Source organism: Rhinatrema bivittatum, chromosome 14 (genome assembly GCF_901001135.1).
Source record: "Rhinatrema bivittatum chromosome 14, aRhiBiv1.1, whole genome shotgun sequence".
Lineage (NCBI taxonomy): Eukaryota > Metazoa > Chordata > Amphibia > Gymnophiona > Rhinatrematidae > Rhinatrema > Rhinatrema bivittatum.
Window position 1 is genome coordinate 2,727,016 of NC_042628.1, and position 24,511 is coordinate 2,751,526.

At 44.4% G+C, this 24,511-nt stretch overlaps 1 protein-coding gene and 1 long non-coding RNA gene across 3 annotated transcripts in view; one reads left to right on the forward strand and one right to left on the reverse strand.

Moving 5' to 3' along the window:
- The window catches only part of RAB26 (RAB26, member RAS oncogene family), a 104,495-nt gene that overhangs the window by 41,844 nt on the left and 38,140 nt on the right, over positions 1-24,511 (reverse strand). The gene's annotated exons all lie outside the window — the stretch shown is intronic.
- On the forward strand, positions 5,893-7,562 carry LOC115076005. The gene is made up of 3 exons (XR_003852668.1): positions 5,893-6,077; positions 6,634-6,791; positions 7,214-7,562. It is a non-coding gene; the product is annotated as an uncharacterized LOC115076005 (long non-coding RNA).

Consider the following 24,511-nt stretch of genomic DNA (forward strand, 5'->3'; position numbering starts at 1 on the left):
AAAGCTCTAAGAAGTGTCACACTCATTTGTTCGGGATTTCCAATGCTTGGCGCTGATATCAGATTCCCTGGGTAAACATCTTCTTTACTCATGGAAATGATTATTGCTCTCCTTCGTCCTATCTGGATGGCAAACGTCTGGCCCGGCAGGACTGCTTGCATATTCTCCTGTCCCACACAGGCCATGGCTCAGCTTCTAAGGTCGCTATGCAATGATCCAGGGGCTTCAGGGCCCATGTTCTGTTCCTGCTATCTCAGCTGGAAATCGGGTCCTGCACCCAGAAAGCAGCACGAGGAAGGAGACAAGTCATGTTTCACAGGCAAGTTTGAGAGCAAACACCTTAGATGTGATTTATGTTTCAAAAGCTACACAAACACTGAAAGAAACATGTTTAGCATTTTCAATTAAAAAACAAAAATTGCCATTTAATTTTAGAGGTGTACACCTGAGATCCAGAAGCAATGTAATATGTTCTAGAGCATTACATTTTCATTTGATTAAGACTTATGAATGTTACTTATGTAAACCATTGTGATCAGTTTATGGGACAACGGTGTATAAAACATCTAAATAAATAAATGTGGAATAAACCAGAACCCATCAGAGATCCAACAGCAGCCTCTACAAAGGGTACCAGGAGGAACATAGCAGGCATCTTTTACCATAACCAGGATTGTAAAATGGCTGCATTATTGCATCCCTCTCAGCGTTACAGGAAGAACTCGCTCTCTCTCATTCACATTTGCAGACAAAACCAAAGAATCTGATTTCATGAGTTACAGGAAAACTACCCCTGCTCCTCAGGCGTCAAAGAGCTCTTAGTCCCTGCTATAAAAAGCAGAAGAGGGGGAATATTCTTGTATGTGCAGAGGAGAGCGAGAGATCACACGCATGGGCTCCAAACGCAGAAGAGTTACAGCCCCTCCCTCTAGCCCCGGTGTAATCAGGGGCGCGAGGCTGGGAGCACAATTTTCATGCGTCGAGCTTTACTCTCAGTTTAACAAGGGGTTTAGTGCTCGCTCCTCCACGCAAACCCTCAAAGCATTAGCTGAGTAAACTTTCTGGGTCTCTGTGTTACCAGAGGGGGTGGGATTGAAGATGTGAGCTTGGTGTGGAACAGCCCTGTGAGCTCAAATGTCAACGCACGGTTTGTGCACACAACCTTTAGGGGCATAATTTGCGTACCTAATGCGTGCTTTGTACAATAAGCTTTCAATGCTCTTATTTCATGTTTTATGTAGACAAATCATGTTTTCTGCACTGAATGCACATAAACCATGGCTCTGTTTCTGAAACACTTTCCCAGCTCCCCTGGAGGCAAACAAGCCAGTCAGGTTTCAGGATATCCCTAATAAATATGCACAAGAGATTTGCATACATGGAGTTCATAAGAACATAAGAAATTGCCATGCTGGGTCAGACCAAGGGTCCATCAAGCCCAGCATCCTGTTTCCAACAGAGGCCAAACCAGGCCACAAGAACCTGGCAATTACCCAAACACTAAGAAGATCCCATGCTACTGATGCAATTACCCAAAAACTAAGTCTATTCCATGTTACCATTGCTAATGGCAGTAGCTATTCCCTAAGTAAACTTGATTAATAGCCATAAATAGACTTCTCCTCCAAAAACTTATCCAAACCTTTTTTGAACCCAGCTACACTAACTGAACTAAACACATCCTCTTATTTTATTTATTTAAGCTTTTTATATACCGACAATCATTGGGAACATCTTATCGGTTTACAGAGAAAATAATGCAGCAACAGGTTTTACAAGGAACACTTGCTACAGGAACTATAACGCATAATTAACGATAAAATGAAGGTTGAAGAGCATATATATAAAGGCAAATAAAGCAGTAGAACAATATTTACATATTTACATGTAAATATCCTCTGGCAACAAATTCCAGAGCTTTATTGTGCGTTGAGTGAAAAAGAATTTTCTTTGAATAGTCTTAAATGTGCTACTTGCTAACTTCATGGAATGCCCCCTAGTCCTTCTATTATTCGAAAGTGTAAATAACCGATTCACATCTACTCATTCAAGACCTCTCATGATCTTAAACACCTCTATCATATCCCCCCTCAGCCGTCTCTTCTCCAAGCTGAACAGCCCTAACCTCTTCAGCCTTTCCTCATAGGGGAGCTGTTCCATCCCCTTTATCATTTTGGTTGCCTTTCTCTGTACCTTCTCCATTGCAATTATATCTTTTTTGAGATGTGGCGACCAGAATTGTACACAGTATTCAAGGTGCGGTCTCACCATGGAGTGATACAGAGGCATTATGACATTTTCCGTTCTATTAACCATTCCCTTCCTAATAATTCCTAACATTCTGTTTGCTTTTTTGACTGCTGCAGCACACTGAGCCGACGATTTTAAAGTATTATCCACTATGACGCCTAGATCTCTTTCCTGGGTGGTAGCTCCTAATATGGAACCTAACATCGTGTAACTACAGCAAGGGTTATTTTTCCCAATATGCAACAACTTGCACTTGTCCACATTAAATTTAATCTGCCATTTGATGCCCAGTTTTCCAGTCTTGCAAGGTCCTCCTGTAATGTATCACAATCCGCTTGTGATTTAACTACTCTGAATAATTTTGTATCATCCACAAATTTGATAACCTCACTCATCGTATTCCTTTCCAGATCATTTATATATTGAAAAGCACCGGTCCAAATACAGATCCCTGAGGCACTCCACTGTTTACCCTTTTCCACTGAGAATATTGACCATTTAATCCTACTCTCTGTTTCCTGTCTTTTAGCCATTTTGTAATCCACGAAAGGACATCACCTCCTATCCCATGGCTTTTTAGTTTTCTTAGAAGCCTCTCATGAGGGACTTTGTCAAACGCCTTCTGAAAATCCAAATACACTACATCTACCGGTTCACCTTTATCCACAGGTTTATTAACCCCTTAAAAAAAGTGAAGCAGATTTTTGAGGCAAGACTTCCCTTGGGTAAATCCATGATGACCTGTTGAGAGGCACTGAGCTCTGGGCAGGCTCTCACAAACATTTAGCTAGTTCAGTAACAAGGCCTCTCCTGCAGCTTGTTTGCTGACCTTTATTTCACAGAAAAGCAAGAACTGCAGGTAATAGCAGGACTGGCTTTTCTGACATGGAGTTTGTTGGCAACCCAGGAATAAACGATTTTATTTGCAAACATGGAGCAATTACACTAATGACTGCCAGACAGATTAGTGCACACAGTACGTGCACTGGGACAGCCGGTCAGCTCGAGCTGTACATACAAGTGATTCTTAATCCATGCTGCAGAGCCCCTGCCACCAAGCTTACTGGAGATTTTCTACTTTTACATCAGATTTGGTTTCTTCTTCTGGTCTCAGAAATTCTCTATTTGTCTTTGAGCAGTAGAGGTTTTCTTCTTTACAGGTCCCCTGCATCAGATGTCAAGAAATTGTTTAGATTTTATAAGGAGACCTTGTCAGTGTTGCGGGCATGCTCTTCAGCCAGCACAGCCCCAGCCAAATTTCAAACCCAAGGTAACTGCATAACTCATCAAGCAGCTAAACGTAAGCAGTGCTGAGCGATGGTGCAACATCCACGCTTACTACACGTGCAGAGGTGTAGAAATGGAACGTGTGTGCACACACTTATGCAGTGCTGGACAGTAGTGTAGTCTGAAAATGAAGTGTATATGCCCCCGAAAAGAAGCCCCTCCCCCTCAATCTCTGGAATGACTTTTTCACGCACATATTTTAGGCAACTGAAATTTCACAGATCTACCTATGTAATTCATGATATTACACACAGATTCCAACTAATCCTTTCAAAATTGACCCCATAATTTGCTTATCACAAAAAAAATCATTTTCCTGAGGGGAATCCCTAACCATTTGAGCCAAGGATTCCAGAGTCAGTTTTAACAAACAAACAAGGTGGTACTGGATATCCTCTGTCTAATTTCATTTTTGATCTGATACAACAAAAAGCCATCAACTTTGATCCAAATTCAAGAATTGGCCATTAAATCAGCAAGGAATCCAAACTTACCAAGGACAACAAAAAGAAAAGTATTAGGACAGCCGATTCAAATGCTAAGCAGGGTGGAATGGATGAACAAAGAACAGTTATTTACCCCATGAAGCTTGCAGATAGCACATTTAAAACAAATCTAAGAAAATTTATTTTCACTCAGTGCAGAATTAAACTGTGGAATTTGTTACCAGATGGCGTGGTGAAAGCAGTTAGTGTAGCTAGGTTTTAAAAGGATTTAGCCCAGTTTCTGGAAGAAAAGTCCATAAACTATTAGTCACTACACTTGGGCAAGTCACTGCTTATCCATGATTATGAGAAAGGAGGATTTAATCTATTCTTTGGGATCCTGCTGGATATTTCTGACTTGAATTGGCCGCCATCAGAAACAGGATGCTGGACTCAATGGACCTTTACTCTGACCCACTATGTCATGTTCTTAACAGCAAGTAGACACAAGGTATAATATTTAACCACCTCATGTTAGCTGTAGATGACTTCCCCTTGACAAAACCAGTTTGATTCTGATTAATCTAAAGAGAAATGACAGGCTCCAATTGCAACACTTTCGTTAAAATCTTGATGCCAGTATTTATTAGAAAAATTGGATGGTAGGAGTTGGAATGAAGTTCAGCCTTGTCTTCTTTTTAAGCATCATTGAATACATCTCCATATGCACCTTTCAGACTGAAGCCAATTAAAAAGCTTATTCAGAATGGGAGAAATCACAAATGTAAGTTTCATATAAAAATCTATTTTGAATACATAAAGTCTAGGACTCTTCCCAGTTGAGAAAGACAAAATAGCTTTTAGTTGCTTGGTCGTGTTTTTCATTATATTGTGATGAACTGACCTAAATCATGGTGAACTTGGAAGATGCATTAGGCCAGATTGACAAGCTGAAGAGTAGCAAATCACCTGGACCGGATGGTCTACATCCCAGGGTTCTGAAAACTCAAAAATGAACTTTCAGACCTATTACAATTAATTTGTAACCTGTCATTAAAATCATCCATTGTACCTGAAGACTGGAAAGTGGCCAATGTAACCCCAATATTTAAAAAGGGCTCAAGAAGTGATCGGGGAAACTATAGACCAGTGAGCCTGATGCCAGTGCCAGGAAAAATCATGGAAACTATCACAGAACATATAGAAAGACATGATTTAATGGGACACAGACAGCATGGATTTACCCAAGGGGAGTCTTGCCTCAAAAATCTCCTACATTTTTTTGAAGGCTGAATAAACGGCCAGCAACCCACAATTATGGCAATAAGGGAATGCTGGCCACCAGCGGGAAGGGAAAGCAGTGCCCAAAGAGGTCTCCCCATACCAACAACAGAATCCAAACTGAGTCCCAGGTGGGAACAAACACTAGACCCAGAAATGAAAGCATCACAGCCCAGTAGCATGTGGTCTCCCATTAACCCAAGCTGGTGCCTGTGAGCCCCCAGCCTGGTGGGATGCTATTCCCATCAACTGCCCGCAGATCTGGGACAAATCGCCACAAAACCACGAGCTCAGTTTCAATCTATTTTCTAGGATGCTGTAGCTGTGTAAATATCTCGTCTTTAAAATTCATTTATTACACTTGCAAATAGTCACAATGATCCACTGCCTGTCGGTTTTCTGCTGGAGGTTTGATGGGGGCCTGAGGCAGAGGAACATCCTCACAGCAATCCCTGATCCAGTAAGACAGCTGCAGTACGATAAGGCATCTCTCTGTGCACCTTCCTGCCTCCCCTCCCCCCAGCAGTCCTGCCATCTCTCTGCACTTAATAATCAGCTGCAGTAATGCAGCACAATCTATTATCCTCTCCTCATGTCGCTAGCAAATAACTACCTGCTGAAGAAAGTTCTCCCTCCCTCCCGCAGACACCACATCTACGTCTCACTCAGCACAGATGCGAAGACCCGTGAATGAATGAGACTGATAGGACATCCAAGGTGTCTGGGTGGAAACGTGTCCACAATTAATCAACCAACCCGAATTACCTAGTGGTGAACGTCAATTCCACAGGCAAACCAATAACCATAGGAAAAGAGCAAGGAGTCAACGAAATGGTAAATGAGACCTTCTTATAACCGAACGATTTATAGTCGCCGCACACTGTTCCAAAACTGTATCAGAACGCAAAGAGTTTAAGCGGCACTCATATATCGTAATCATTGGTCTCACATAGCATCATACCCCATATACATTTTTTCATAAAGTTTTTAAGTGATGCATTAAAATGGTAAGAGTGCAGATCGGCTCTTATCTTAAATTCAAGATGCAGTGGACAATATGGATGAAATCCAAGTGAGATGGTACGAGTCCTGTCAAGAAGTTTAAATGCCATTGCCCGACACACCGTGTCTTTCGTTTCTTCTTCAGGAGCAGTGATATTAACAAACTTAACATTTCCATGTAGGCCATGAAACCACACTCTTCATAATGCTCTGCAGCTCACTGAATTCTTAACATAATGGCATCCTGGAAAGGTGTCCCGGCATCTCCTGGGACTGGAACCAGGTCATGGTTAATCAGGGTAGAAGAAGATTTATTCTTTCCCCTGTGTGCACAGACCTCTAGAGATTTGCTGTAAGTCTTAATTCTTTGTCTCTGTTTCACTTCCAGAATGGATCATGAAGGGAAATGAAAAACCAGGACTGGACAAAATTCTGTAGGTCTGATCTACTGGAATCACACGGCATTACTGGGAGAAGCCCGTGTGTTTGATCTCCCAGGAACGCATCCTTTATTGCGTTACCAAGACACCCGGGAGAAGATTCTGGGTGAGGGGGCGCACTAAGTTCTACTTGGGTTTTAATGCTAAAATTGTGGAATGAAGGTGGTGTGGCGATACTGTAGGAGAGCAGAAGTGGTCGGTGATATCTGTGCCACTGTCATGGAACGTATGGTAGATATGGCATCCGGTAGGGTAAAGTTACACTAGGCATGAGTACTAAGTAGAAGGCAGAAAGTGTGTTCAATGGATTCTTTGGGGGAGGTCTTATTTAAGAAGTGACGAGAGAGAGATCCTTTGGGGGGAGAATAAGGGAATATAAAATGCTGAGCTCAGACTTAGTGGGAAGAGATTTGAGAGACTCACAGAGGGAATGGGTGGCCCGGGGAACCTCTTCCCTTGAAGAGGACTCTGCAGGGACTTTCTCCCTCAAGAGGAAAGGACCAAGGTTTGTGGTTTTTCTCCTCACAGGAAAATAAACCAGGTGACCCAACCTGGGTCAGTGAAGCATTGGGTCTTACTGTCGTGGAGGACCTATGAAGTGAGGAGATCCAAGGAGGCTTGAGTGGGAGAATCCAAGGAATCTGTCAAGTCCTCAAGGAGAGATCAGATTGTTTTGGAAGACTTCAGAACGGTACGAGAAATCTATGCCTTTTGAGAAAGCAGTAGTCTGTACTATCAACATTTGAGTAATATGTGGTTCTGGCCTGGAAACAGATGTTGCTGCAAGCTGGCTGTGCAATCCTATGTTTTGCTCAGTGCATTGTGAAACATTTCATTTTGTAAACTGACTGCTGGTAACCCCAGAAATAAAGTTGGTTTGTTTGAATCTGTGTGTATGAGTTTCAAGGACAAAGTGAACGAGCTCAGAGGGAGAACTGTGTCGCCCTTGCCTCTGTGACACCATCTGCTTGACCCAGTTTCCATTGAACTCTGATGAGAGACTGGTGCTGTGCAACCCAATCGGCATCAGACCCTCTCCCATTTTATGTGCCCTTCTGGGGAGATTTACATAGAACACAACCAAATACTGCCGTCTACTCCCAAGGTTACAGGGAGAGCCAATGGCTATTCCACTGAGTTTCTCAAGACCTCCTGTCCTTTACGGCAACATTGGTTTCTTTTACAATAGAACACAAATCCTAGCCATGGTTGTCCCATTACAGCAGACATTAGCTGACATTCAGGCAACTGTACTGTGATTAAATAATGCACAGCTGATAGATGCCTACTGTGGAGCCGAATGAACCAGACAACCTCCTTGGAATGGCCTTCTGGGGATGCTGAGGGAATGATCAAGGTGCCTCGGCTTGTGTTTGATTGCTTTGAGCTGGATCAGAGTCTGGGCACTTGTCCAAGATCTGCCATGCTCATCCGCTGAATTCTGTCCTGACAGGTCAAACAAGGAGAAGCAGGAGGCATTCAGGGCATCTTCCATATCATATCTGCACTGCCAGAAAGAAAATGACTCCGGACAGGCAACACGAGGGGAGAAAGGACGGAGACTGACTGTCATTAGCAAGCTGATATTCCTCCTCCTGCAAAGGAGGAGGAATATCAGCTTGCTAATACCTGCAGAGTTCACTGACGCATTTCCAGCATGGAGGATGCATATTTCTACATCACTATACCATAAAGCAAGTTCCACAGAGGGCCATGTACCATCCATCTTTTTCTCCAATTTCTGTCAAACTATATGACCGCCTACGGCTAGAGTGACCATAGAGCTCCCTATCAAGGTGGGAGGGTCAGGCTGCACCAGTCCCGTTTGCAGCGATGCATGCAGGGAGATTTGTCTAAGGAAAATAGAACTACAGCTCCCTGCATGCAGTGGAGTAAAACCAGGACTGGCTCAGCCTTTCCCCTGCATAGGGAGGTCTATAAGTATTTTTAATTCAGTTATATAGTTTTCAAGCTTTGGACCAACAGAATACAAAGTGATTGTCTTACTGCTGGTGGGCGTAATAAAGAATCCATCTTACCCCTCTTGGCCCGTCGTACGTGTAAGTCAGCACTTGACATTTGCAATAAGAAATATTGGCACTGAAAATCATTTGTAGTTCTGAATTCAAGGTGGCCCCCCTCTAAGGGAAGAGGGCAGAGAACGCAGTCTCTCTTTTGTCCACACTGCATGGGTAATTGACGTGTAGTTAGTAAGTGGTTGTGGGACGTGAACAAGCCATAAACAATGAGGATGCGAGTGAGGATGGAGGGGCTCTAAACCACTGTTCAAGGCAATAGGCTGAGGGGGGGTGGGGGGGGGGGGATTATGCCTGAAGACAAACCTGGGGGCCTGCTCCTGGTGTCATTCATCTACTTCAGAGCTTAGTCCTCTGTCGTCTGCTTCACCTCCTGGTCTGCCATCTACGTCTCAGCCTAGTGCAGGACTGGATGATTTAACATGCGACATGTGAGATCCACAATGGCTTATGCATGAGATTAAATTGCATATTCTGTACATAAGAACATAAGAAGTGCCAGGCTGGGTCAGACCAAGGTCCATCGAGCCCAGCATCCTGAACATAAGAACATAAGAAGTGCCAGGCTGGGTCAGACCAAGGTCCATCGAGCCCAGCATCCTGTACATAAGAACATAAGAAGTGCCAGGCTGGGTCAGACCAAGGACCATCGAGCCCAGCATCCTGAACATAAGAACATAAGAAGTGCCAGGCTGGGTCAGACCAAGGTCCATCGAGCCCAGCATCCTGTACATAAGAACATAAGAAGTGCCAGGCTGGGTCAGACCAAGGTCCATCGAGCCCTGCATCCTGTACATAAGAACATAAGAAGTGCCAGGCTGGGTCAGACCGAGGTCCATCGAGCCCAGCATCCTGTACATAAGAACATAAGAAGTGCCAGGCTGGGTCAGACCGAGGTCCATCGAGCCCAGCATCCTGTACATAAGAACATAAGAAGTGCCAAGCTGGGTCAGACCGAGGTCCATCGAGCCCAGCATCCTGTACATAAGAACATAAGAAGTGCCAGGCTGGGTCAGACCGAGGTCCATCGAGCCCAGCATCCTGTACATAAGAACATAAGAAGTGCCAGGCTGGGTCAGACCAGGGTCCATCGAGCCCTGCATCCTGTACATAAGAACATAAGAAGTGCCAGGCTGGGTCAGACCAAGGACCATCGAGCCCTGCATCCTGTACATAAGAACATAAGAAGTGCCAGGCTGGGTCAGACCAAGGTCCATCGAGCCCTGCATCCTGTACATAAGAACATAAGAAGTGCCAGGCTGGGTCAGACCAAGGTCCATCGAGCCCTGCATCCTGTACATAAGAACATAAGAAGTGCCAGGCTGGGTCAGACCAAGGTCCATCGAGCCCTGCATCCTGTACATAAGAACATAAGAAGGGCCAGGCTGGGTCAGAGCAAGGTCCATCGAGCCCAGCATCCTGTACATAAGAACATAAGAAGGGCCAGGCTGGGTCAGAGCAAGGTCCATCGAGCCCAGCATCCTGTACATAAGCTATTGTTCTGACCCAGTATATTCTTATCACAAAGTCTGTAAAAATAACAAAAAATGTTTTCTCCCTCAAACCATACAAAATTTCTTTAAACCAAACACAACCTCCGCATCAAAGATTACTTACATCTAAATAAATCTTGAAAGTAATCTTTGATGCGGAGGTTGTGTTCGGTTTATGGTTTGAGGGAGAACGTTTTTTTTGTTATTTTTGCAGACTTTGTGATAATTGAAAGCATTTATAGTTATAGTACTAGTACGTTTTTTTTTGTTGTTGTTGTTGCTGGGTGTTTATTAGGTTTTGTTTTGCTAATTTGTATTTTTATTTTTTCTTATGTAGTCTCCCCCGACGCAGCTTCTGGGTTGAGACAAAACATGAGCTCATGTTGGATGGTTTTTTCTTTGAACGATTGAGGATATTTAACATCAAGTGTCCTTGTCTAGGAGATAGTTTGTGACCAGTGGTTGTGCCGTATAAATAGCGTGTACTACACTGGAAGATAGGGATTTAGTGGTCTGAATGTTGATTCAGTGCCCCTGAACTTGGCAGCAGTATCGTGGGCATTAAAGAAAGGAAATAAATTAGAGGGGTTTGTGGGACTCTTGATTTTTTAGTGGGTGGGATATATTCTGATTTGTTTTCTTTTGTATATTTTATTGGGGGGGTTATGTTTATGTTTTATGTTATATGGGAGAAGTTGTTTGTACTTTTTTAAAACGATTGTATAGAATATTGTTTATGACTGTATATTCTTTGCTTTTAAAAAATTGTTGATTTATGATTTAAATTTCCTTTTGAAGTAATTGTAAAACCTCTTTATTTTATTTTGGATTGAGTATTAAAGGGGTTTGACTTTTGATATACCCATGTTTTGTGGGCACGTTCCCTGCACGTTTTGCTGTATTGTATTCAGGGTTAGTGAGATATTGGTTTAGCATCCTTTTACCTTATTGGGTGCAAAACAAAGCCCTTTGGAGACCCACCCCAAGAGAGACCTAGGGATAAGAACATAACATAAGAACATAAGAAATGCCACACTGGGTTAGACCAAGGGTCCCATCAAGCCCAGTATCCTGTTCCCAACCGTGGCCAATCCAAGCTACAAGTACCCAAACATTAAATAAATCACAATCTTACTATTGCTTATTAATTACCAAAATAGCATTTTATGGATTTATCCTCTAGGAACTTATTCAAACCTTTTTTAAACCCAGTTACACTAACTGCTGTAACCACATCCTCTGGCAATGAATTCCAGAGCTTAACTATGCACTGAGTGAAAAAGAATTTTCTTCTATTTGTTTTAAATGAGCTACTTGCTAACTTCATGGAGTGCCCCCTAGTTCTTCTGTTATCTGAGAGAGTAAATAACCAATTTACATTAACTTGTTCAAGTCCTTTCATGATTTTGTAGACCTCTATCATATCCCCCCTCAGCTGTCTCTTCTCCAGACTGAAAAGTCCTAACCTCTTCAGCCTTTCCTCATAGGGGAGCTGTTCCATCCCCTTTATCATTTTGGTCACCCTTCTCTGTACCTTCTCCATCGCAATTATATCTTTTTTGAGATGCGGTGACCAGAATTGTACACAGTATTCAAGGTGCGGTCTCACCATGGAGCGATACAGAGGCATTATGACATCCTCCATTTTATTATCCATTCCCTTCCTAATAATTCCTAACATTGTTTGCTTTTTTGATCACCACAGCACACTGAGCCGACAATTTCAAATTATTATCCACTACAACGCCTAGATCTGTTTCCTGGGGGTTAACTTCTAAGATAGAACCTAACATTGTGGAACTACAACATGGGTTATTTTTCCCTATGTGCAACACCTTGCACTTATCCACATTAAACTTCATCTGCCATTTGGAAGCCCAATCTTCCAGCCTCACAAGGTCCTCCTGTAATTTATCACAATCCGCATGTTATTTAACTACTCTGCATAATTTTGTGTCATCTGCAAATTTGATTAACTCTCAATGTACCACTTTCCAGATCATTTATATATACTAAAAAGCATTGGATCAAGTACAGATCCCTGAGGCACTCCACTGTTTACCTTTTCCCACTGAGAAAATTGACCATTTAATCCTACTCTGTTTCCTGTCTTTTAACCAGTTTGTAATCCACGAAAGGACATCGCCTCCTATCCCATGACTTTTTACTTTTCCTAGAAGCCTCGCATGAGGAACTTTGTCAAAAGCTTTCTGAAAAATCCAAGTATACTACATCTACCGGTTCACCTTTATCCACATGTTTATTAACCCCTTCAAAAAAGTGAAGCAGATTTGTGAGGCAAGACTAGCCTTGGGTAAATCCATGCTGGCTGTGTCCCATTAAACCAGGTCTATCTAAAAGTTTTGTAATTTTATTCTTTATAAGTTTCCACAGTTTTTCCCTGCACTGAAGTCAGGCTCATATCTGATACTTTTCAAGGTTGCAAAACAGTAGGCAGAGGAATACGCAGGGCAGAGGGTGAAGTGTAAGTAGTAGAGAAAGGCCAATGTCCATCTACAAATGTCCATGCTTTGAAAGGATACAGACAAGCTGGAGGCAGTCATGAAGCTGCAATTCAAAGCAGTGCAAAGTCTCCACCAAAAGCCCCACCAGATGAGGTCCGAGGACCTAAATAGGTGTCCTCCAGAGTAAATATTAATACTGCACGAGCAACAACCATTTTCAGTGGAAGAAAAGTTCTAGAACAAGATAGCAAGATACGAGGCACCGAGAAGGCAGGCTCAGGGGTAGCAGGAACTGTTTCTTCACAGAGGGTGGGGGGAGGCAAAACCAGGAGCAGAATTCAAGGAAGCCCGAGTTGTGAAGGAGTGGTCACCTGGGCTCTGGCGTAGGAACTATCTGCCCTCATATTCGTGTCTGAATGATAAATACAGCTGCTGCTTTTCAGCCTTTGCCCTCTGCTCCACCTGTTTTCCTAGAGGTAAAGGCTCAGACTCTTCCGCAGTCGGCTTGCCAGGCATCTGAATCTGGTTCTCTTTTCATCCAGCAAGAGAGGAAATGACTGCAGCCTTTAATTAAAATCTCCCTGCACCTGCTTACTATCACTAGGAAAGAGGTGTTTAATTAGTGGAGATCATTCCTTAGTTTTTGGACAGTTTTGCCTGTTAACAAGAAAACGTAAGACTGGAACTTGTGATCACAGCTGCTGCCGAGAATCCCTGAGAGGATTTCCATTTGCTTCGAGGCGAGTTGCTGGGGGCTCCTTGTGAAGTTCTGCAGCATTACACATCTGTCCCAGATTTTGCAGAGCCCTCAGCACATCTGGAAGCAGGATTCTGCAAACTCTACTGTGAACGGCGTAAGTTAGGTGCCAAGCAGGGTCAGTCAGAGAAGTGCACGGGAGTGGCACGATAGAGACTTACAGGGTCATTTTACAAAGGCTTTTAATGACAGAGATACAAGAACCACAAACATATACAGCATGTTTGATGTGGTTCTTGTATTTCTGTCATTCAAAAACTCAATAACAATTTTCAAGGCTTTTAAACAGGTAAAATCATGCTTTACCCTTATCAAATCTTCCATGTCTATGACCTGCGACATGCAGGCTGAACACAGGCATCTCGGGAGCAGACGTGCATCTTTTTGGATTTTCAAAAATATGCGTGAATTTCCATGCACAGATTATCAGGCGCAAATGGATGTGCCTGGTTTTGATGGGAGTATGTGCACATAAGTTTGCTTTCAAAACTGCATGGACGACAACCTCCTTAATGATTTCAGGAAAAAAAAAAAAGATCTTTATCTTCCAGACTTGGACATTTGGAATTTTAACTTAAAAAATACAAGAAATAAGAAACTGTGCATGCAGGTGTTCTCTGACCTGTAAATGTCCTCCTCAGTTTTTGAGATGTTAAGAACCTGAAGGGTGGGGAAGGGTAGCAGGACTCTCTGTCCTGGTAGAGGAGTCTGACATTTAGGTCATGGGTTAATGTGTTCAGATCTCAGGCAGGGCCTCCTCACTCGTTCTGCTCTGGCGCTGCTTGGTAGATTTAAGGCTCAGATGGAGCAAGCCCATGAGATCACAATATATCATGCAGTCCCATTGTGAAATAATACAGTTTAACATGTTGTACACCATTCCCCGATGCACAGGGAGGGCACGGAGATGGAGCCCGTCTCCGCAGCCTGTATGGACTTCCACATACTACCTTGCTCATGGTCACAGTTTTATCTGCAGATCTTGAAGGACTATTGCCCATCACTATAATGAATGCAGAGTTGCCCTAAACAAAAACAAACTCAGTGGTAAAAGTAGAAAAATGCTCCTTGCCAAAGGAAAGCCCATAATTCAGAATGAGCTAGGAGTTGGCACATTAAAGCTTTCAGTTTTACAATGAGAGCAAGTGCTGGGTTACAAGGGGCCATGTACCATAATAAAGCAATCAATATTCCTACGGAAGATTAACATCAGCCAAGGCAATGACAATTATAATTATTTCCAGATCAGCAATGTATAAAGGGTCCATCTATACCTGGCGTGACTGCAGTTGTCCCTGCAGGGACCCTCTTAATCCAGAAGTGACAGCGACCATCCCAGTTAGGACCCTTTAAGCCCAGAATGATCGAACGTCTCTCCCAGGGCCTCAGGAATGCCATCGCAGCCATTTTCTCTCAGAGAACCCTCTAACCCAGGAGAGGCAACAGCCATCTCACCAAAAGGAAAAGCAAACAGTAATTGTTTAGAGATGGTTCCCAGCCAGTGTGCTGCCAAGCACGGATAGGTGTGTCGCACGCTTCCTGGTCTCCCGCTGCTCTTCCCTCCCTCTACTCCACCCCAGTGCGACACTGCTGCCGTTCCTGCCCGGGCTATCAGCACGTTCAAGCCCAGAGAGGAATGGCACCAGTGCTTGTGGAAGCCGGCAACAGCAACGTGGCCTCTTCTTCGTCCTGCCCCTGCGGCCCGGAAGAGGAAACAATGTTTAGTGGATGCGTGGGAAGAAGAAAGGGCCGTGCTGCTGCCACCGCAGAGATTGTGGTCCAAGGCTCCCTCCACCTCCCGCATTCGTGGGAGCACTTCCGTCTCCTTGCTGAGGCAGTCCTTCACCGCCACAGGTCCGGGGCACCTAAATCCACGGATTTCCCCAACAACCACACTGCAGGAAAGCCCCACAGCACAGGAAGACAGCTGATTGCCCCTCTGCTCTGCACCACAGGAAGACACTGAGTGCTGCCTTCTTACCGCTGCAGGGCCGAGGGGAGTCACTCCTGCTGCAGTTCCCAGCCTGTCACAACTCTGCTTTAATAGCAGCATACTGGCTGCCTTGTGCTGTAGCTGGCAAGTGTGCTGGGGGTAAGAGAGTGAGCCAGCGTATGTGTGTGTGTGTGTGTGTGTGAGAGAGATTGTGCGTGTAAGTAAGAGAGAGGAAGCATGTGTGAGGAAGATTGGTCAAGGAGGTGTCTGGTGTGTGAAAGAGAAAGAGATAGTCAGGGAAGTCTCTGGTATGTGTGAGCCAGCATATGTGTGTGTGCGTGAGAGAGAGATTGTGTGTGTAAGTAAGAGAGAGGAAGCATGTGTGAGAAAGATTGGTCAGGGAGGTGTCTGGTGTGTGAAAGAGAAAGAGATAGTCAGGGAAGTCTCTGGTATGTGTGAGCCAGCATATGTGTGTGTGCGTGAGAGAGAGATTGTGTGTGTAAGTAAGAGAGAAGAAGCATGTGTGAGGAAGATTGGACAGGGAGGTGTCTGGTGTGTGAGAGAGAAAGAGATAGTCAGGGAAGTCTCTGGTATGTGTGAGCCAGCATATGTGTGTGTGCGTGAGAGAGAGATTGTGTGTGTAAGTAAGAGAGAGGAAGCATGTGTGAGAAAGATTGGTCAGGGAGGTGTCTGGTGTGTGAGAGAGAAAGAGATAGTCAGGGAAGTCTCTGGTATGTGTGAGCCAGCATATGTGTGTGTGCGTGAGAGAGAGATTGTGTGTGTAAGTAAGAGAGAGGAAGCATGTGTGAGAAAGATTGGTCAGGGAGGTGTCTGGTGTGTGAAAGAGAAAGAGATAGTCAGGGAAGTCTCTGGTATGTGTGAGCCAGCATATGTGTGTGTGCGTGAGAGAGAGATTGTGTGTGTAAGTAAGAGAGAAGAAGCATGTGTGAGAAAGATTGGTCAGGGAGGTGTCTGGTGTGTGAGAGAGAAAGAGATAGTCAGGGAAGTCTCTGGTATGTGTGAGCCAGCATATGTGTGTGTGCGTGAGAGAGAGATTGTGTGTGTAAGTAAGAGAGAGGAAGCATGTGTGAGAAAGATTGGTCAGGGAGGTGTCTGGTGTGTGAAAGAGAAAGAGATAGTCAGGGAAGTCTCTGGTATGTGTGAGCCAGCATATGTGTGTGTGCGTGAGAGAGAGATTGTGTGTGTAAGTAAGAGAGAGGAAGCATGTGTGAGAAAGATTGGTCAGGGAGGTGTCTGGTGTGTGAAAGAGAAAGAGATAGTCAGGGAAGTCTCTGGTATGTGTGAGCCAGCATATGTGTGTGTGCGTGAGAGAGAGATTGTGTGTGTAAGTAAGAGAGAAGAAGCATGTGTGAGAAAGATTGGTCAGGGAGGTGTCTGGTGTGTGAGAGAGAAAGAGATAGTCAGGGAAGTCTCTGGTATGTGTGAGCCAGCATATGTGTGTGTGCGTGAGAGAGAGATTGTGTGTGTAAGTAAGAGAGAGGAAGCATGTGTGAGGAAGATTGGTCAGGGAGGTGACTGGTATGTGTGAGACAGAGTGTGAGTGTGTGACAGACTAGTCATGGGCCCTAAGGAAGAGGACCATGAGGACAGAGCTTCAGCAGCCACTGCTGCTTCTGGTGAGTGCTCTTGGCCTGCAGGGGAAAGGAGTAGGAGAGTTGCTGGAGAGGGTAAGGAAAGATTTTTTTTTTTTAAGTTTATCTTTCTTGATTGACTGTCATGTTAGTTATTGGGTATTAGATGATGTGTCTGCTGTTTGAAATATTTTATTGGTGTTTAGAGAATTTTTAATAATTTTGTAAGTTTTTAATGATTCAATGTTATTCTATCAGTTGTTTTGAAACTTTATTATATTTATTCTAGTTTTAGAATTATTTTATACTTCTTGAGAAATGTGTAAATAGAAATGTGGACATAAAAACTGAACTGGAAACAGCAAGAAGCCAGACTGAGGAACAAAGGCCTCCTCAAAATCCCTCACGCCAGAACCACAAAACTAAACACAACCCGCGAGAGAGCCAGATCCATCGCCAGCCCCAGGATATGGAACGCAATAGCAATGGAAATAAGAAATCAACCAAGCAACAAAAAGGACCTGAAAACCTGGCTTCTTACCAGAGCCTACTCAAAGTCACTCATTCAACAAGATCACCAAATCAACCAGGCAACCCAACACCAAGAAAAGACGCTCCGTCCCTCAATCACTCCCACCATCTGAACACCTAAGCCAATGTGCAACTGACCTTACCTACTACCTCTAGTAACAATCCTTTTGTATTTATATCAACATTAACACAGGCATGAACAGCGCTGTGATAGGAAACTCTTAATATGTAATAATTATTGTATAAGTTTTCAACAAACAATCAAACCCCAAAACCTTTCCTTGCAGATGACTTTTTGCTGCGCTGATTGTTGTAACCAAAATTATTTCACGAGCAATGTAAACCGTTCTGATGGCGAAACCGAATGACGGTATATAAAACACGTTAAATAAATAAATAAATAAAAATAAATATAGTGCAACAGTGGAAAAACACACACATTAACTTGGTCACTTTATTCTGCATTTGGTGTGAGGATCTGTCTGTGCTCTGCATGGGTGATCCAGGTAAGGGAATTCTGCAAGCTTGTACTTTTCTATAGCAGCTTGGCTTGTTCTGTTTTCCTAATAGGAGGTGTATTGGTGTTTAATATTTGTAGTATTACCTTTTCATAGATAGGGTTGTTACTGTTTGAGTGTGCGCCATAACGCAGGTGTAACTTTGTGCGGATTAGTTTGTGTGCATTATTGCAGATCCTGGGACTAAAAGTCAAGATTTTCTGCCTGCATCCAGTCCCCTCCTGGTGCACAACACCACAACGCTGCAGGCCCCAGGAAGTCAACACCGCAGGTATGAAGGCTTCAGGTGCTGTAACTCCTGATCTCTGCTTTCTTAAGAAGTCTCACTGGTTTAGGAGGGGTACATGGGCACCAGGCCCTATTGCCTTCTTCACCTTTGCTGGTTTGACCATAAGGAAGAGACATTGGCAAGAATTTCATATCCTACGCAGGAGATAACCTCACACCAGCAGAGATATCACTATTTACTCTCACACAGAAAAAAACAGAGAGGTCAAACACCAAACAAGATTAGAGATAGCGTTAGAGAGAAAATGAACATTACTAAATATTGTGAACTTCCTAATACTATTTAACAGTTATCTGTAACAAGTGAACTCACAGCATTACTTACTGCTGGAGGAATGCTGCACTACTGCGAGCACAGAATTTGTGCAAAATTCCCCTCCCATGCAGAATTTGTATTTTTTTAGGAGAATTTGGGGAAAGACATGCAGGCTATGAGCAGACCCCATCCCCGTCAAGGCCGAAAACAGGAGATGCAAGAAAGCATTTGAGAGAATGAAGTGCGACACTGTGCACATGAGGGCAAGTATGTGTGAGGGAGGGTGCATGTGACTGAGAGATCAGGAGCCTGGATGTATGAAAAAAGAGGGATTGGGTACATCTGTATGCATGTGTGTGAGAGAGGGAGCCTATGTGCGAGAGAGAAAAGGAGCTTGTATGAGGGTGTGTGCATGCATATGAGAGAGAGAGAGAGAATGCATAAGAGAGCCTGTGTGTGTGTGTGTGTGTGTGCGCACAAGAGACTCTGGTGTGATGGTGTGTATGTGTGACCTTGAGAGAGAGGGAGCCTGTGTGAGGGGGGTGTGTGCACCTGAGAGGGACAGAGGGAGCCTGTGTTGCTGAGAGAGAGAACGCATAAGAGAGCCTGTGTGAGGGGTGTGTGTGTGTGTGTGCATAAGAGCCTCTGGTGTGATGGTGTGTCCTTAAGAGAGAGGGAGCCTGTGTGAGGGGTGTGTGTGTGCATAAGAGACTCTGGTGTGATTGTGTGTGTGACCTTGAGAGAGAGGGAGCGTGTGTGTGGGGCCGAAGGCTGGGAGGTAGAGGTAGAGTGGAAGAACACGGGAGAGATCATGGAGAGTGGAGTAGTTGGAGCCTGCGATGGCAGTGAAAGGAGATTGGCCAGGGGATTAGAGCGAGAGGGTGGAAGGAAAACTTAAATGATGCAGAATTCCCTTAAAAGTACACTGAGCAATAACTTTTCTATATTACATTTCAAATGAATTATTTTGACCAATATAAAGTATGCAGAATTTTAAATGTGTGCGCAGAATTCCCCCAGGAGTGAATACAATCTGAAATATGACGCTAGACAGCAGAGCTTGTACTGCACACTGCATGCAAAAGGGAGATTAGAGTCCAGGCACACCGCAAACGTAATGCTAGATGCAACATCTGGCCCAGAGCACGGCTTTAGCAATAATAAGGAAGCCGTTTTCTTTATTGAGAAATTTCCGGTCACTCTGTTTTTTTGTTTTTATTTTATTTAGTTCCTAAAACTCATAAAACCCAACAAGCCACTCTATAGTCTCAGGAACAGATTCCATTTTGGAAGCAATTATCCATTTTCACACACAAATTTCAACCTCCGATCAGCCCATAAATTCGACCTTACATGTGAGATTCGAGACAGATTTTTTTGCAAGCTTGTCTCCAATTTAGTGCAAATGTTTTATTATTACTGAATCCTTATATTCAAATATCGCACCGCACAAGCAGGAGACGTTGTGCACGAGATCTTCGAGCTGAGAACATCTCATACAAGGGAACCCGCTATTCTTCTGTGCAAGACACAAAATTATTTCTCCTTTCCTGGGGAATTCTTCTAACCAGTAAATGGCACTGGCATGGGGGCCCTGGATGCGGCTGCTGAATCTGGGGCCCATCTCAGATATCCGCCATGCATTTGCATCTGGCGTCAATACGCTGGGGGAGGGAGGGAGGTGTCACCCGATAAAGAATTTGGCATTTTTCCCATGTTTGCAAACTAGGAATTTTAATCTTAAATTTGTCTACCATTTAGACATCTTGATTAAAAAAAAGGAGAATATTTAGACTTTCCTAATCCTCTTTAAAAAAAAACAAACCCACAACTAATGATATAAAACTTGCTCCTTTGTGATAGCCCCCAGCCGAGAGAAGATTCCTGTGGGTGGGTGTTTTACACTGAAAAGATTACGAGGAGGATTAATTCCTGCCCAGGATTCATCCAGAGATGTAATGTGCTCAAGGTTTGAAACAGACGCCGCTTTATTATGCTTTTATTTCAACTGCAAAACAAGCCACAGTCTCAGGGGATGATGACATCACCAATCAGGAAGATTATAATGCGACACGTGGAGCTTTTCAAGAAAGGCCCCACTTTTGCAGAAACGAAAGTAATTTCTTGGTTTCATTATTTTTACCAAGGCGTTTCCAGAGGTCCTTGGCCAACGTGCGGCCTCTCTGTTCTCTATGGAGTTACAATGCTTTCCATGCACTCATCCCATGGCGATTTCTCACTTACGCCTTTCATCTGAATGCAAGACAGCTTGTGTTAACGTATGTGTACGCCTTTGGGGACTGCTAGTTTAGTTTATTTATTTCTAGAAGTCCAAGTGGTTTACATATTCATATATACATAATGTAATTCAAAACATTACATTTGACATTAACAGATTAAGACTTTTCAAAGCAAAATTAACCACATAAACATTAAAAATTAAAATATTGTAAAGCATTACAATTAAAACAATCAATCACAAACATAAAATATAAAACCAATCTAATCCATTTTATGGTGGCCTTATGTGCGCACTCATTGGATTAGATCCTTCCTTTTCTGGCCTAGCTCCATCACGTTGGTTTCTGCTTAAAGAACCAAGTCTTACGAAGTTTCTTGTCAGCCGCAGTTCTTCGGGCAAGGTGTTCCCTCATCCTGAGAAGAGCTGCTCTCTGAACATTTTTAGGCCATTGGGAGCCATTTGCACACTCTGAGGATAGTTTTCAAACCTCCAGCATGAGAAAGTCGGCAAAAGGCTGCCCAAGTTACACCGATTTTCAAAAACGAACTTACGTGCACGAATCCCACTTTGAAAACGATCGCCACACGAGTTACAGCGGGTATTTGGTGCATACAGCTGCCGAATTTTATAAAGAGCGCGCTTCAACATCCACCCCATGAACGCCTCCACTCGGTCCCAGTGCACACGAGTTCCCACCTATGGAGCCACCTTCAAGATCTCCTCCCCCATTGAAAAGCTTTATTGACCGTTTGTCCTAGAGACAGACGAGAGAAGCGCTGCCTCTATTCAGCGATCTGCTTGCATCCAGTGACTGTCACACATTATGGTGGGATGGTGACGTTCTCATAAGGCTACAGGATTTAACCTGTATTTATGGGGGATTATGTGACGTAGGAGACAGAACACTCAGATTTTGGTGATTTTGCATTCTGCACTATTAATGAAATGAGCAAATATCAGTGAATGTTTGATGTCATGGCTCTCTGTAAGGGCAGATCCCACCTTCAGTTACTAGCGTCTCTGTCTTTGCCTCACTGGATAGTAATGGCAGAGTTTAAATGACGTTGATTCCCTCGTTACAACTTTCCGCTGGGTAACCCACTACTAGGATGTGCATTTGTTTTTCATGAATGTGAAAAACGTGACAAGTGAGGCTATTTGTTCCATTCAGAAAAAACAAAAACTGAAAATATCCTCTTACGTAAATACCAGCAAACTTTCAGGTATTTTTGTTTACAAAAGGCTTGCCATACTGGGTCCGACCAAGGGTCCATCAAGCCCAGCATCCTGTTTCCAACAGAGGCCAAACCTGGCAATTATCCAAACACTAAGAAGATCCCATGCTACTGATGCAATTAATAGCAGTGGCTATTCCCTAAGTAAACTTGATTAATAGCCGTTAATGGACTTCTCCTCCAAGAACTTTTCCAAACCTTTTTTGAATCCAGCTACATCAGCTTTTTCCCAGCTACAAAGACCAGGAGACACACAATGAAGTAAGTCGGTGATACATTTAAAACTACATTTAAAATGCATAATTAAGCTTTGGAATTCACTACCAGAGGATGTGGTGAAAGCTGTTAGAGTAGCTGCATTTAAAAAAGTTTTGGACAAGTTCCTGGAGGAAAAGTCCATTAACAGTTATTAAGGTGGAATTGCAGAAATCCACTGCGTATTGATGGGATAAGCAGCCTGGGATCTATCCTCCCCTTGGGATCCTGCCAGGTACCTGTGACCTGGATTGGCCTCTGTTGGAAACAGGATGCTGGGCTTGATGGACCCTTGGTCTGACCCAGTATGACAACATCTTAGGTTCTTAATGTGGCCCCAGGACAAAGAGGTTTGCCCACCCCTGTTTTAAACTGCCTTTAACACCTACTCAAGCAATGAATTAAATAAATAAATAATTAAATCAAATGCCTCCCAGAGGCGTCCACCCTCCCCCAAAGACTTCAGAAGCAGGCTAAGCCCAGCCAAGGCCCCCCCAGCTCCCAGGAGCAAATCCCAGAGCTCCTGCCTCACTGAGTCCTTTTAGAAATGGTGCCAGCCGCCCGCAGGATGGCGTTGAAGTGATGTCACTTTGGTGCTTCTCTCAGGTGTATATAGGTGGGAATTTATCAGTGTTTCTAACAAAAACTGGAGAAAATCAGTGAAAGCCTGGGTTATTCTAGAGGATATGATGTGGTGCGCTGGGTTGTGTTTGGATTTAGCCGTATGCCGTCCCTTCTGGGTAGTTAACATCACAACTATTGCAGGCTTACATTCTCACAGAAAGTGAAACCTCAGAATATGGGGGGGGGGGGGGGGGCAGAGGGAAGGATTTCACCTTCCTTTTTACAAACCTGTAGGACTCCAATGTGAGGATAAGTAGTCTCACAATGCACCATCAGAGCCACTTGTGAGCAAGTCTGCACTCACGCCGACCACTCCGCCCCATGTTGTCTGACCCTGAAACGTGGCTCACGCCGACCGCTCCGCCCCATGTTGTCTGACCCTGAAACGTGGCTCACGCCGACCGCTCCGCCCCATGTTGTCAGACCCTGAAACGTGGCTCACGCCGACCGCTCCGCCCCATGTTGTCAGACCCTGAATCGTGGCTCACGCCGACCGCTCCGCCCCATGTTGTCAGACCCTGAATCGTGGCTCACGCCGACCGCTCCGCCCCATGTTGTCAGACCCTGAATCGTGGCTCACGCCGACCGCTCCGCCCCATGTTGTCTGACCCTGAATCGTGGCTCAGGCCGACCGCTCTGCACCATTTCCACAAACAAATCAAGATGCATTTTACTTTCCTCTGCTTCTGGGAACCTCCTAATCTGTAATCTTACAGACTGCAGGGAGCTGATTGCATTATGCAAATCCTGTGCATCATTAGACCCTGGCACAGCTGGTGCAGGGGATTTGTAGCCATCCTCTTTAATAAATATGAGCAGAAACAGACCTCTGCTGGCAGTTAATAACCGGTTTCAGGCGTGTTTGGTGAGGAACGGTAATAATGCAGCACAAGGAGCAGTCTCTGTGGGAAGGTAAATGCCAGCAGAGTTCTCGTGTCCTGGCTGGAGGACAGAAAACGGATCCGCAGGACTTTTCCACCTTTAGACACTGGGAGTGGATTTTTAATTTTTTTAATCCTCTCCTTGCCAAAACCCCACCTTTTTGGAGGGTGGGGGAAGGCTTCTGGGGGTAAATAATCCCTTGCTCAGTTCTTCAGAGGGACGGAGAGACCTGAGAGGATTAGGTGCGGCTATAGGAGCCGGAGGACAGGTGATTCGGGAAGCGTGAGCGCGGAGCTGGAGATTCCCTCATGACAGTGATTCATGGACTTTGAGAAGAGTTAATGTGGCCTGCTCAGTCCAGAGGGAAGGGCACTCACCTTGATCCCAAGAGACTAACAGCCATGACGGCAAAAAAAGAGCAAATCGTCCATCCAGTCTGCCCAGCAAGCAGGTTACCCCAATGTCTCTCTCCAGGGCAGCAACTGCCGCTCCGTGCAGGTTACCCCAATGTCTCTCTCCAGGGCAGCAACTGCCGCTCCGTGCAGGTTACCCCAATGTCTCTCTCCAGGGCAGCAACTGCCGCTCCGTGCAGGTTACCCCAATGTCTCTCTCCAGGGCAGCAACTGCCGCTCCGTGCAGGTTACCCCAATGTCTCTCTCCAGGGCAGCAACTGCCGCTCCGTGCAGGTTACCCTAATGTCTCTCTCCAGGGCAGTAACT